Source organism: Ipomoea nil, unplaced genomic scaffold, assembly GCF_001879475.1.
Source record: "Ipomoea nil cultivar Tokyo-kokei standard unplaced genomic scaffold, Asagao_1.1 scaffold0415, whole genome shotgun sequence".
NCBI classification, from domain to species: Eukaryota; Viridiplantae; Streptophyta; class Magnoliopsida; order Solanales; family Convolvulaceae; genus Ipomoea; species Ipomoea nil.
The window spans coordinates 1015124-1025553 of record NW_017616843.1 but is presented as its reverse complement, the minus strand read 5'-3'; positions in this window follow the sequence as shown (position 1 = coordinate 1025553).

Here is a 10430-nt window from a genome sequence, read left to right as displayed (position 1 = left end):
TTATTATACTACAATTTTACCCAAGGGTTTTGAGCAACAGGCCGGACTCAACACATAAACATGTTCTCTATATGTAGTTTCGAAGTATTGAATGAATGGATGGAATATGGCTCCGTTTTTTTTGGATATGATCATATGAATGCCAATGTTTTTTTTTTTTTTTTTTTTTTTGAATGTTACTGGCCCTATTACATTGTAGTATCTGTTCATGTACTTTCTCAACCTACTGAAACACAAAGAACCAATAACGCCTCCACTGAGGCTTGAACTCACAACCTTCCAAATGGAAGTCCAACCCGGATACCATTAGACCATATATACAATGCTAATGTTATTACTGTATTTATATATATATATATATATATATATAGCATCATCAGGTTGAATGTAGCGTTAAGGGTTTACGTGGTTCGCTGGGCAAAAAAGTAATCAAACAAAAGTTAAATCGAATTGAGGGGTGAAGACGTTGTAGATGAAGGCCTTTTATCATCCTACTTTGCATTTTTCTAGAGAGAGTGGGAATGCGATGCTAAGGAAAGAGAAAAAGAAAATGGATAGATTTTTTTTTTTAACCAGAAGTTTCTGTGTTTTTCTTATACAAATTTATAATTGTATATTTATATTAATAAATAATTATTAAGACAAGTATAATTTATTTTATATGTGAACTCATTATTTTTAATCAATTTGATTTAATAATATTATACCTTAATTATAACAATTCTACCTAATAATTTTATACTAAATGTCATACAATAATTACCATAAACAATGTTTAATAATTGATAAATTTTATTAGGCAATAAAAATTACTATTATAAAATCTTTGGATATGTACACATTATTTTTAATTATATCAGTTTAATAATATTATATCTTATTTATAAAAATTCAAAATAATAATTTTAGTACTATTGAATATTGATTGACCAAAAATTATCTTAATTACTATGCATGGTAATTAATAGGTATTTCACTTTTAAAAATTTTCTAATATATGAATTATACATAATAACATAGAATCAATTAGTAGAACAATTATATTAGGTAATGTAATTAATAATTTACTTTTTAAATTATATCTCCTTTTTAATAATAAATATTTTCTTAAAGTATATAAATAGATTATGCTTATCAATATAGAATTAAAAGTATATATATATATATATATATATATATATATATATATATATATAATATTATTAGTACAAAATTAAATTATACATGCATTAATAATTAATTATTAATATTATTTCATAATAATTATGTATTGTCATCTTTTTCGGTGTAATTATTATGGTAATTTATATACATATATATTTTTATACTTAATATATAATATTATTGGCACAAAATAAATTATACTTACCTTAATATATAGATATTTTTTAATAGAATTTTCTAATTTATATTAAAGGTAAGTATTTTCATAATTTTTCTTTCCTTCTTTTGTGCAATTATTATGGTAATTTTATGATAATGTATTTAAATATTGGAAAAGTACATATGTTATAATTAATATAATTAATAAAATTATTATGGTAATTTCCAAAATATATGATAATTATAATTAATGAAATTAAGAAAAATAAGATTTATTTCTTAGAAATATTTGTGACAATTTCATTAAATTATAATTAATAAAATATGAAATATAATTAAAATAATGAAATTATAAAATTAACAAAACATGAATATTTATAATTTTTTAAAAATACACATACATACACTTTTTAAATTTCTAAATATAATTTTTTAAGTATAAATCTATCAATATTAATTATAATTAATAAAATTATATTATAGAATTTTCCAATATACATATTAATAAATATTATGTGTATATACAATGTATTATACAATCATATAAGGATATGCGTCCGATTAGAATTTATATTTATTCATACAAAATTTAGAATTTACATTTGTTATTGAGTTCTAAGTACAATTCTCTTAGTTATTATTATTCATATTTTTAGAATTATAATATATATGAAATACAATTTGGAATAAATCAACTTAATTATATGAATGTTTTCCATAATTTTATGTAAAATATGTACATGAGTAGAGATTATATTAACCATACGAAATTAAATTTTAATTTTGTATGTTATGAAAATAGATACTTGACCAAATATATAAAAGTCCAACAATATTATTATATTGTACATTTCAACATCTTTTTATTTTTTTATTTTAATTTTAAATACATAATAACAAAAAAAAATTATGTGCAACTCACGGGTAAAACACTATATTTTAATAAATACAATTTGATAAATATTATTAATTAATTAGTACAATATCATTTATGTGTATACTAATTAAAGAAAAAAATAAATAATTCAAATATGTGAACCAATGATTTAAAAATGAAATTAATATAGAGTTACAAATAAATATAGTATGATTACATTTACTTTAACTAGATTTAATTTCCTTAATGATATGATTTTTCTTTATCAATTTGTTATTGGAGACTAAGGGAGTGTTTGAGTAGCTGGAATTATTTTTTTTTAAAAATACTCACTAATAAAAAATATTTTAAAAATATTTTTAACCCCTCATAACATGTGTAAATCATATATTTTTTTAAAAATATAATTTGATAAATATCATAAATTAATTAATACAATATCATTTCTGTTTATAAATTATAATAATTAAAAAAATTCAAATATGTAAACCAATGTGTTAGGAATAATTGTAATATAGTTTTGATGAGCCAAATTATATTTTTAGAATTCCCCACATTTTATTTTGAGTCTAGTGTACCAACTTCAAAATAGACTTGAACCAAATATTCTACACAGTTCAAAGGAAAAAGAAGTCCTCTTAGAATATTAGTACTTAAGATATGTTTGCAGAATTTATGTCAAAAGGTCTTAGTAGGTCAATGGACAAGGCATTGCTTTTCTTGGTAGAGAAGTTGTGTTCAAATCCCTGTGGTAACTATTTTGCTTGGAGCTGAAGGTTGAAGACTTGAAGTGCGAGAACTACACGCTACTTCTGGTAATCTTGGTTGATAAGACAGATCACTACACAACCAAGAAGTTGTAATGGAGCATTGGTGAAAGGTGAAGGTGATATTGTGAATGGATTTGGGTTCAATTCTCACCCTAAGTAATTTTGGTGTATGCATGCTGCTCTATGCTTACCACGTGGAAGTGAAGATTGGCTACAATAAATGCATGTCGTCTCGGCTACGTTACGTCCCAAATTACTATTTTTAATAAAGATACATAATACATAATTAATTCATGGAGATGGAGATGAGCTACGGTCCTAAATTAATCATGGAGATGAGCTACAGTCAGATTTTTAGAAGAACGGTACGTCCCAAATTAATTTGTGGGGATGAGCTATTTTGAAGAATGAGTCATGCTCTAATTTATTAAATAAGAGCCACGCTCTAATTTATTAAATAAGAGTCACGCTCTAAGTTTAATAAACATACATAATTAATTCATGGAGATGGAGATGAGCTACGGTCCTAAATTAATCATGGAGATGAGCTACGATCAGATTTTTAGAAGAAGGATGAGCTCTAAGGTCTATTTATTAAATGGATGAGCTACGATCCTAAATTAAATCATGGAGATGAGCTACGGTCAGATTTTTAGATGAAGGATGAGCTACGGTCATATTTTTAGAAGAAGGGGCCAAGGAAGATCAAGACAAATCTCTGACAAAGCTTTAATCACAAAGTATGGAGATTACTTGCAAGATTAGGAAAATCTCACAAATTCAAAAATCATTGTGACATTTCATAAAAATTGAAATTATTTTGAACATCTCTACGAGGCAAACTCTCAGTACAAGATTTCAAAATTTGAAATTGTCTATCTCTAACGGGCAACTTCAAAAATTCTCAACTATAAATATGGGCAAGGATTGAAGACTTGGAGGAGAGCAAATACACACGATCAGAGAGTAATATTTGTGAAATATCCAGTGCATTCATTTGAGCTTTTCACGTAGAAATCTTCAAGTCTAGAAGAGAAATTTGTTTTCTCTATAAAACAATTTTCTATAGTGTGTAGAAAGAGGGTTGAGTGTAGCTGTGTGCAAAACACTACCCTGTTGAGTGTAGCTGTGTGCGAGACACTCGGAGTTGCTAAGTGTAGCTGTGTGCAAGACACTTAGTTGGCGTAGGAGTACAGCTGTGTGCAAAGTACTCGGGGTTGAGTGTAGCTGTGTGCAAAACACTCGGGGAAGTGCTTGTGTAGCACTTGATTCACTATTTGTATCTGGGTGAAAGAGATAGTGAATGTCCTCCTTGGAGTGAAAGGAGAAGAGTGGACTAGGAGGATTACGCCACCTCCGAACCACTATAAATTTCCTCGTGCATTTTACTTATTGCTCTCATTTATTTATTGCTTAATTTATTGTGAACTAACCCGTTTTATATTTGCTATTCACTGTCTGGGTTTGCAAATTCCATACGTGTACATGCATACACATTAACATATTTAATTTTTCAAAGATATTAACTATCACACTTCAAACAGATATTGATTAAATTCATCTAAGTCAATCTGTTCATACGTGAGTATATATGCATGCACAACACTTATTTTAATTTTGCTTATTCAATATAATACAATTCAATATTTGTATTTCCCATATCATACGTATATACATGCATACCCACATAAATCAATTTTGACTTGCAAATTCAATTTTGACTAACCCATTTCATACACAGATAAATTCATCTGGGTTTAGTGCTTTCCACGTCCGCATGCAAGCTAAATTTTGAATACATATTATTTGATCTATTTCTAGCATATCCATCATATTGCATGTGATATATCTCTCTGTTTTTACGTAACACTTTATTGTTGAATTATTCCGCTGTGCATCCAAATTGTATATCTTGTTATTTATTTGTAACTTGGAGTTGAAATTATCAAAGTGTTATTAATTGTGAAAAAGTTTAAAAAGTCTATTCACCCTCCCCCCATAGACTTTTTACCACCCTATCGGGACCAACACAATGAATTCAAAATGAAATTAATATACAATTACAAATAAATATAGCATGATTAGTGTAACACCCCAGTTACGGCCCTTAAATTAAAATTAATTAAATTATCACCCACCCTAAAAAGGGAATTAAAACCCATTAATTAGCTAAAGAAGAGTCCACCATAGTCCATGGGCCCTTATCCCTAAAACCAATCCCCTAGTCCTATAGGAAATAGAATTAGCAAACCCATACCACTTAGACCCTAATTAGGACTCTTAAATATATAAATAGGGACATAGGAGTCACCTAGACCTTACACCACAATAATCTCTCACCACACAAGAGGTTCCAAGAATTCCATTAGGAGAAATCAAGAAAGAAGAAATCTTAAAGAAAGACCCTTCATAGCCAAGGAAATTAATTAAGGCTAAGAGGTAACCCATGTCTCAACAAAACCTATTTTCTTCGCTAAAATCTCCTTCTTTGGCCTCCCGCTATATTCTTGTGTCTTGATAAATTCTTCTATGTTAATTGTGTTATGTTCTTGATGATTGATAAGATGATCTATGTGCATTCTTGATAATCTTGATGATCTTGATGATCTTGATGTTGAAAAGAAGTTCTTGACATTGATGTGATAATCCTTGACAAATCTTGATATTTATTGATGTTAAAGATAAAATATGATCTTGATAATTTGGGTGGGATTAGAGCCCTAGGATGGATTGGGAATTTGTATTGTAATGTTCTTGATAAATATTGGGTGGGGATTCGCATGTTCGGGTGTTGTTTATTTTAGAAGTCGTGATAGGATGAGTTATACATGATTCTTGCTTTTGATCCATTAATTGACTACGTGGTGTCGTTAATTACGTTTAAAAGTGTCTAAGCATGGTTTCGGATTCCACAAAGGATCCCGGGACGAATTTGTGATGAAAGAGTCATTGGGGGGGTAGGTGGGGGTAGGGGTACCCGCGCACCTACCCGCTGCCCGAAGATCACCGCCGGGCAGCGGGCAGGCGTCCGCCCGTCGGCAACCCGCTGCCGGGCAGTGATCTCCGGCGGGTGACCCCCACCCACCGGCTACCCGCTGGTCCATACCCACCCCGGGTCTTCGGCTCCCCCGTTTGATGTTCCGCGATTCCCCCATGGTGTCCCAACGGACCCCGTTTGTCGTGCTTGAGTCTAGTTTGATATTTCGGGTATCATTCATAGGTTAAATGAGTCTTAGGAATTGCATGCTAGTGGAATTGGTAATCCGTTGACCTAGGTGGAAGTTGTATGAACCCTTAGGACTATTCTTAGCATGTGAATGATCACAAGTAAGTTTATTTATATGTTTTTCCCCCTCCCAATATGCTATTACGTGCTCCTATGTGTTATGTGTTGCATGATCCCCCATTTTGGTTACAAACCAATTGGGTGATTCCCGGACTAAGGTTCGGAAGTAGGCTGAAGGCCGAATGGATTGTTCCCGGACTAAAGGTTCGGAAGTGGCTGAAGGCCAAATGGATTGTTCCCGGACTAAAGGTTTGGAAGTGGCTGAAGGCCAAATGGATTGTTCCTGAGCTAAGGCTCAGAAGTTGGCTAAAGGCCGAATTGATTCACTTCTTGGGTTGCGGTCTACATGGGCCTCGGTGCTATGATCCACCGACCTGGACGCGCCAGGCGGTGTGTAGGGCCAATAAGCCGAGAAAGGCTGTAGTCCACCGACCTGAGTAATCAGGCGGTGTGTAGGGCTACGGCTGGCTGCGATCCACCGAGTGATGGGACAGCGGTGTGTAGGGCCGTAGTCTCCGAGGATCTTTGCCCACCGACTGAGTCCAGCTCAGCGGTGTGTCGGGCTTAATCCGCTACGGTCCACCGACTGTACGCATCAACAGTGTGTAGGGTCGTAAGTCCCCCCTTGTAAAGGGGATCACGGTCCACCGACTGTGCGCGTCAGCGGTGTGTCGGATTGTGGTCCGACGTTGAGTTCGTCAGCGATCCTCTATAGGTTGGTTGCGATCAACTCCCTTCATGCCGCGGTATGAGGTAGGGTGCTACGGGGCCGTGTTAATGCTATACGCATTAACCCTCATGTTCGGGGCATGCGATTGGTCCCGTGGCGCCAAAGCAGTGTGATTGAGTGTCACAAATGATGATTGAATGGTGATTAGAATGATGATTAAATGATGATATGATTGATGTGGACATAGACTGTGACCTTAGTTGTGTATTCTTTATGATGATTCTACTTAACTGTTATCATTAATTGTTGTGCTTACCCCTATTTGCTGAGTCCATTCCTGGTTTTAAAACTAGAGTCTCTTAAGTATATATCTTCCTGCTTCGAAATGATTTTCATATATCTATATATATCTACCTATAATATATTTCAACGCGTTGGAGTGGGTTACCAGCATCTCTCGCTGAACAGATATATTTTGGTTTTCAGGCACAAATGAGTAGACACCGGAGCGCGCTAGAGACCTGAAGCGTAGAGTAGTTAGTTTCTCCCTTTCGGCTTGCGTGCCATGTTTATGTACTGACTTTACTTGGAGGCTTTTAGTTGGTTTGCCTGACGCCTGTGCACCTGAGCTCTCTAACTCAGGTGTGGCATAGCACCCCGTACTCTTATATTTGCTTTTAGGACTTAATGAGAAATTACCTTTCTTATATAAGTTTTAAAAGTTTCAAAATTTCGGGATGTTACAATTAGATTTTCTTTAATTAGTTTTAATTTTCTTAATGAAATGACTTTTCTTTATCAATTTTTTATGGGAGGCTAAGGGAGTGTTTTGATTGCTCAAAAATATTAAAATAAAAATACATACTAATAAAAAATAATTTTAAAATATTTTTTAACCCCTCATAACATGTGTAAATGTTATATTTTTTTAAAAATACAATTTGATAAATATCATAATTTTTGTTTATAATATTTAAAGAAAAAAATAAATAATTCAAAGATGTGAACCAATAATTTCAAAATGAAATTAATATACAGTTACAAATAAATATAGCATGATTAGATTTACTTTAATTAATTTTAATTTTCTTAATGCAATGACTTTTATTTTTCAATTTTTTATTAGAGACTAAGGGAATGTTTGGGTTGCTGGTAAATATTTTAAAAAATAAAAATACTTACTAATAAAAAATAATTTTAAAATATTTTCTAATCCCTAAACATGAGAAAATTTTATATTTTTTTTTTAAAATACAATTTGATAAATATCATAAATTAATTATTGCAATATCATTTATATTTACAACGAGAATAATTAAAGAAAAAATAAATAATTCAAATATGTGAACCAATGATTTAGAAATGAAATTAATGTACAATTACAAATAAATATATCATAATTAGATTTACCTTAATTAGTTTTAATTTCCTTAGTGAAATGACTATAATAAAAGTAAAATCCTCCTTTACAACATTCCAACCCAAATTAATATGAATATTAATTAATTAGTAAAAAATTAATAAACCTTAATTGGTAACAAAATTTTTTATGAAAATTAAATAATATCTAATGAATTTTTACCACAGATTAAAGTCAATATGTGCATAAAAATAGAAAATAGTTACCAAATTCTGAGAATAATTAAATTACTATAATTGTGAAAATAATGGGTACAAATTCTGCATAACAAATGAGAAAATTCGTTTGAAATTCTGCATAATTTTATAAATAAATAATAATTTATTAATTATTATTTACACCAATTTATATTATTAATAAAAGTAAAATCCTCATCTTCAACATTTCCACCCAAATTAATATGAATATTAATTAATTGGTAAAAAAAATTAATAAAGCTTAATTGGTAACAAAATTTTATATGAAAATTAACTAATATCTAATAAATTTTATCATAAATTAAATTTAATATATATGTACTTAAAAATGGAAAATGGTTATCAACTTCAGAGAATAATTAACCATTATAATTATGAGAATAACGGAAACAAATTATGCGTAATAAATGAGAAAATTCATTTGAAAATCTATGTAATTTTATAAGGAAATAATAATTTATTAATTATTATTTACAACAATCTATATCTATATCTATACTATTAATAAAAGTAAAATCTTCAATTAAAATGTCTTTCACCTTCTGATACGAGATTGCCCTTCAAGTTCTAACGAAAACAATTCACATTGATGCTCGCATATGCCATGACTATCAACAAAAGTTAGGGTCAAACACTAACTCATGTTGAGTTATTACTGAAAAAACCAGTCTTTAATCACGGTTAATTTTATGTGACTGTTTCCCGAATCGCCCATCCTAATGGTCTGATGGTTTTAACTCTAGACGAGGATGGATAAAATTCCGTTACTACTACCAATGTCGTCTACAAAGAAATTTTCAATAATGTATAATTCAAGCCATTGATATTATGTTTTTTTTTATATACAAAGATGACAAAATTGCTATATATCTACATAGAAAATATATATTCCGTATAAATAATTTTATAACTGAGTTGCTAGACAACGAACTAATTAGCCCAATTAATACAAATTCCAAACACTAATATATAAAATCTCAAAACTTGCAGCACCAAATGCGTATATCTACACGTTAGCTATTAATTGGAAAATTATTTACTCAAATTCAACCATTGATAACATCATAAAACATAATCTGTGCAACTCAATTCTTCAATTATATTACATAATATTCGATGTTATAATTTATACAATTGTATATCAATCTAAATATTTTAAAAATATTATAACAAATTAATTCCGTGTAACGCACGGGCGCAAATACTAGTTATTTTTAAATAAGTAATTCAAAGTATAGCAATATTATATATGAGATGTTCATGTATATGTAATTGAATGTTGAATTTGTTTATTTAAATTCGTTATTCAAATTAAAGTATATAAATAAAGATAATATATGAGAGAATAATTATAATTGTCACTAAAATAAATGTTTGCAACTTTGTAATAATGATAGTCTAAATACTTAATGTAAAAGCGATAGTCTAAATAAATACCAAGGTTGCAAAAATCGCGCCTAGGAGGCCGCCGCGAGGAATGACCTCGGCGGCCTCCTCCTAACCGGCCGGTTCGGCGGTTCGGCGATTTTTTTTTTTTTTTTTTTGAAAATGTCCGAAAACTTTCGGAAGGCATAACTTTTGACTTGGTTGTTCGATTTGGACAATTTTTTTTTTCAAATCGCGTATTTTTTCGAGATCTATACACCGCTTTTGGCGGTTTGGTCCACTAATTTCTCAAAAAAATGCTTCTTTAGCTCTTAATTTTAGTTTTTTATGTATTTAGATAGTTTAAACAATCTTTTGAACAATTTTACAACCACTTTTGTAAATAGTTTCTAAGAAATAACTATGGAAACCTTATATTTTAGTGAAAATTTTTAAATTTAAAAATTTTTTTAATTAAAAAAATAAAAAAAATAAAAATAAAATAAAAATAAAAAATCGGCG